Genomic DNA, 6267 nt, shown 5'->3' on the forward strand with positions numbered 1-6267 from the left:
CAAGATAATTAAATTATCATCATTAGATTAGGAAAATCATCAAAAATGGGCCCAAAACAACTCAAGCTATAGACTAAATAGACTTTTTTTTAAAAAACTAAACATCAAAGAAGCCAACTAAAACAATCATGAAAATAAATAAAATGAGCATAAAACATAAATAAAATAGAAAAGATAATACCCTCCCCTAAACTTGAATCGAACATTGTCCTTAATGTGAAAATAAAAAAAAAAAGTAAAAGATAATTCCTCTGCCATTGGTAGAAATGTGGAGAGAGCTCTATTCCTCTTCCTCTTCTTCATCATTATTGCCAAAGTTGGTGGGAGTGTGAGACTTTGACCTTTATAGACTCGTCGATAGAAGTAGATGCGATATCCCTAATCAGGCGTAATTTCGTCATTTCCTTAGTAAGCCCCTAAAAGTAAGATTTTAAACAATATTATGGCCTAAGTAAGCCTAAGGCATAAATGGATGATTAAATAAGGGTAAAATGATGAAGGAAATAAAAATGATGATGATTTTCACGGTATAGGCAAAATGGTCATTTTTCACCTCAGGTCAAAATTTTTAAGTTTTCATGAACTCGAGCATTTTTAGACCATTATGGACCTTGTCCTAGTGTCAAAGGAGTAAAAGATTGCATAAAGGATTGGAGGAGAACAAGTTTACTTGTGATGGCATTTTGGTAATTTAAGTGGAGTGGATAAGCTTGGGCTATAAATATCTCTTTCTTCCAATAGCTTCTTCTCCCATTTTCTAGCAGCTTCTTCTTTTTCTTCCTTCTTTTCTTTAATGTTGCTTCCAACCTCCATAGAAGCTTGATATGAACCTCCATAACCTCCCTCAAAATAGCTCCACTTTTCATGCTTTTGGTGCACCCTTTCATAAATTCTTATGTTCTTTCACTCTTTCTCTTTAAAACCCTTAAAAAATCTTATTTCCATACTCTCTCTCACTAGTTAGGTGTCTTAGAGAGAGAAAGAGGAAGCTTTATTAATAGCTTGAAAGTTTTTGGAAAGAATTTCAAGCACAAAGCTACCAAGGTGAGTAGTGAACTAGAATTGATTTTTAGTGTTGAAAATGATTAGTGTTTAGACTTGTGGGTGTTTTGGTAGTTGAGGTTGGAAATTCACTTTGGAGTGATTAGGATAGTGAAAATGGATAGCCATTTAATGGCACTTGGAAACTAGTAGGTGATAGCTTGTAGAACTTGTAATTATGAGAATTAAGTTAATTGTGATGTTAATGTGATGATAGGTTCCAATGAAGCCCCACCGTCCCATTTGGACCATTAAGGAAGTTAGAATCGACTAAAGGTTGAACGAAATACTGGTGAGTGGACTTGCATTTCAAACTTATTTTGGGAATGCGAATGTGTTTGCACAAGATATTTGAATGATTTTATCCAACTTTTCTTTGCAAATGTGTGCTAGGGAACAAGCCTTGATTAAATGTTTTTGATATTGTGAAATGTGAGATGTGTATAAGGATGAATCCATATGCTTTATATTATGTTGGTAGGTGTGTATATATCTTATGAATATGTGTTGTGTATTGATGAATGATGTTGGGTGGTGATGTTGAAGTGTGAGAGTAGGGAGTGCACACATGATGATGATGGAGTGTGCGAGTAGGGAGTGCACACATGATGATAATAGAGTGTGCGAGTAAGGAGTGCACATATGATGATGATGTATGTATATGTAATTGTGTGTGTTATAGAAAGCTCATGAATATGGTTTATGGTTGTAATGCATGTTAAATTTGGCATGATGAATCTTGAGAATTTCCCATTTTCTTGCAAATTAATTTTTATGGTAACACCAAATGGATTTTTAGTGCAAAGAAGGTCTTTTTTACACTTAGGTGCCATGCTTCTCACTATAGCGATAAACATTCTGTTTTGGCAGCCAACAACTTGCTACAGCGAGAATAAATCTCGCTGCAACAAGAAACTCTCAGGTTTTGATGTAGTGATTTCACTTCGATGAAGATTTTTACCACTTTCCCGTCCGAACTGGGACAAGTGGTAAACATCAAAGTTGTAGCCCTATCTCTTATATTTCTAATGGTCCAAAAATCAGATCAATTGGACTTCTATAACAGAAGATATGGTAGAAAAACTGAAATACATGCAAACTAACATTGTTTCTCACTGCAGCGAGAAATTTTTTGTTTTGGCCTCCTGAATCTCGCTGCAGCGAGAATGAACTTCGCTGTAGTGAGAAACTTGCTGCCATGCTTGCTACCTTATTTGATTTTGACATATTTTTCACCCATTTAACTTTATGGATTGATCTTGGGTTTTTGTAACACTAGAAGGTTATTAATCAAAGTTTGAAATGAAAGGTTTTTAGTAAGAAACTAAATCAATTGCATTGTTTTTTAAACAAGTGCATCATGATTTCCAAATTCTTCCTTCTCGTTTGCTTGTTCCTTTCTTATGTTCACTCACTGAGTTTATATTCATCGTTTTCAACTTCATGTTTTTAGATCAAGAGGCAGCCGATAACTAGGACGAGGTGTCCTTGTAGACTTGTATCCATCTTTTGGTAGGTATCAATGGCATTCAGTAGCTGCACCTTCGCTATGGTTGCCCCGCTAGAAGTCTAGAGTCTTTTTTATTGAATACACGTGCCCTGATGTAAATTGTTAAGACGTGTATATGTCTTAAGCAATAGATGGTTATATTGTTTAATGTTGCCACTATGTAATGGCACGGATGATATTATTTTGAATCATATAAATGTGAATATATGGTTTCGATAGAAAAGTTTTGACATACTCGTTAGTAAGAACTTCGAAATACAGTGGTAAGAACGAATGATGAAATCGATGGATGGAGTCACATAGATAAGCTTGCTTGGGCTTAGTGGGATATGTCCATTGTGCCCATGCGCTGGTCATGGCTCAAGAATTGGGTCGTGACAAGGAGGATTTGATAAGGCCTCATATTTTTTTTTCAAAAATGGGGGAGTTTATGCAAAAAGAACATAAAAGAGATCAAGGACAAATAAAAAAAGTAAATAAATAAAAAATAACTTCAAAGAAAAAGAGCATAAGTTTATAAAGCTTAGGTAGTCTCCTAAGAAGCACTTTTTTATAGTCAATAGCTTGACTATGGCTAGATATTCATTGTTAAGGATTTGAAATAAGGCTTGAGGCATCTTTCATTAACCTTGAATACTCTGATAGTCTCACTATAAATCTCCATTGCACTACAAGGATAGAACTTAACCACCTTGAAGAAGCCCCACCATCTTGATTTGATTTCCATGGAAAAAGCTTAAGGCGTGAATTAGAAAGTAACACTTATTGTCTAACCTCAAAATCTCTTTTGTGGAAATGCATATCATGCCACTACTTAGTTCTGAGATGTGCTGGTAGTGTCTTTATCTCAAAAGTTGGTGCTTGCTCAATTGAAGGTGGTGGAATAGGCTTACTTTTACCCAACTCAATGAATTGAATTCATCTTGGATGAGTCACTTGTGGTGTTGATTTCAAAGAATGTGCAATAGTTGCAATTTCCTCATTGCCATCTCTTATTGTTGCAGTATGAACCAAATAGACTTCATGAGGTTTCTTCGGATATTCCTTGTCATAAACCTTCTTAGTCAACTCATCACTAAATTCACTCTATACCAACTATCTGTAGAGGAAGGATACTTAGTTGCCTTGAACACATTAAACACGACTTCCTCATTTCCAACTTTGAAGGTTAGCTTGCCATTCTTCACATCTATAATTACTCTTACTGTAGTCAAGAATGGCTGTCCCAAAATATGAGGAATTTCAATATCCTCATCCATCTTAAGCATAATGAAGTCCACCAGAATGTAAAACTTCTCACCTTGAACCAAAACATTCTCTATAATCCTAATGGGGTACTTAATTGATCTGTTTGCTAACTACAAAAAAACTGTCATAGGTTTTATATCCTTAAGTACAACTTTTCTAGAAATAGACAAATGCATAAGTGAAACACTAGCACTCAAATCACACAAAGCTTTAAAAAATTCAATATTGCCAATAGTACAAGGGATAGAAAAACTCCCTAGATCCTTAAGCTTTAATGGAAGCTTATTTTGGATTATAGTACTACACTCCTCAGTAAGTGCAACTGCTTTATAATCTTTCAATTTCCTCTTTTTTGGGAATGATCTCTTTAAGGAACTTTGCATAAGAAGGTATTTGTGCCAAAGCATTTGTAAAAGGAAAGTTAATGTGAAATTACTTGAAGATATTCAAAACCTTCTCAAATTACTTGTCCATTTTCTTTTGCTTTAATGTTAGAGGAAAAGGAACGAGAGACATATGATTTGGCTTGTGGTAGTGTGGATACTTCCTCCGCTTGCTTAACTCCATCAACTTGAACTTACTTGCTAGAAGTATCCTCCTAATCAACTCTATCTCCACCATCTACCACGTTCTTGCCTTTCACCTCATCAAGATGCTTACCATTACTTAAAGTAATTGCCTTGCATTGCTCCATTACTTCTCTTCTGGGATTGGTTTCAATGTCATTGGGTAAAGTGCCTTGAGGTCAGTTGTTGATGGCATTGGCAAGCTAACCCACTTGTGTCTTAAGTTTTCAAAATAATGTCATTTATCTTTGAATGATGGCACCATTCTTGGCTATGTATTGCATGAACATTTCTTCCAAGGATAGCTTATTCTCAGACAAAGAGCTTTAGCTTGTGGCAGAAAACTAAGAGGAAAAACTAACTTTACTAAAGATGAAGGTCTTTGATTATTACTCCATGAAAAATTAGAGTGATTCTTCCATCCTAGGTTGAAGATGTCAGAAAAAGGATTTTATTGCTGCTTATTGTAACTTCCAACATGTTGTACAGATTCAGCATTAATAGGACAATGATCACTAACATGCTCTTCCCCTTATATTTCACATCACAAATGGACTTCAAACGACATGAACACCCACAGTGTCCAATTTTTTAGACAAAGCGACTACCTGTGAAGTTAAAGCAGTAATTACATCCAGCTCATGAAAACCTACAACTTTCCTAGGTACCAATCTTTCTGATGGCTATTGATAATTACTGAAAGTCGTTTTCTCTAACAAATCATATGCATCATCAATAGATTTTGTCATCAATGCTCTCCCTGTTGCAACATCAATAGTGGTTCTGGTTAGACTTAACAACCCATTGTAGAAAGTTTGTACCTACAGCCATTTCGGTAACTCATGGTGAGGACATCTTTTAAGCAAATCTTTATATCTCTACTAGGCTTCATATAATGATTCTGAATCAAATTGTACAATAGATGTGATGTCATTTCACATCTTTGCTGTCTTAGCTAATGGAAAAAACTTAGCTAAAAATTTCTATGCCAAGTCATCCCAAGTAGAAATAGAACTAGCTAATAATGAATTCAACCAAATCTTTGCCTTGTCTCATAGCGAAAAAGGAAAGAGCCTTAATCTAATAGCATCATCTGAGACCCCATTGTGCTTAAAAGTATCACCAATCTCTAAGAAATTCACAATATTAGCATTTGGATCATCATTAGGTAATCTGCCAAATTGCATGAAGTCTGAATCATTTGAATGATAGCGAGCTTGATCTCGAAGCTATTATCTTGAATAACAAGTCTTCGGATGCTAAAGTGAAGGCTTTGCATAAAAGGAACAACATATTCTCACAAGAACTCAGTTTCTTTTTTCTTCAGCCATTGTTTGGTTATGAGTTGAAGCTTGTAAATTCTCCCTTTAAAGTCTTTAAAAAATTTTCTTGATTTTTGAATCAAACGGAATAATATCCAAATTTCTAACTCTTCGCATACAACGATCAAGAATACCTAAACATAAAAAAAAAGTTTGAAGTAAGACTAAAATTGATTGTTATTAATATTAACAAAAATTAGTAAAACAATCCCAAACAACGGTACCAAAAACTTGTTTTTGAATTTACCACGCAAGTGCATATATCATTAATAAGTAATATAATGAAAAGAAAAGTATCGTTCCAATGAGGAATTGCTACCAAAATTTTGCTAACTACTAAAATTATAACAATTTATTCTTATTCAAATAAACAAATTAAAACTACTGAATAACAAAGGAAATTAAACTAATGACAAGAATGATAATTTAAACTAGATAAATCAATTAGAAAAATCCTAAGATTACAGTTTTCCTTCAATAGTTTATTTAAATCTCTTCTATTCTTTGTAAACTTACTTAAATGGATTGAGTTGTTGACCAAGAGTTTTAATTTATTTATAAGTATCTTCTAAATTGCTAA

The sequence above is a fragment of the Theobroma cacao genome, chromosome 2, assembly GCF_053813885.1.
Source record: "Theobroma cacao isolate CCN51 chromosome 2, ASM5381388v1, whole genome shotgun sequence".
In the NCBI taxonomy this organism is placed as follows: Eukaryota; Viridiplantae; Streptophyta; class Magnoliopsida; order Malvales; family Malvaceae; genus Theobroma; species Theobroma cacao.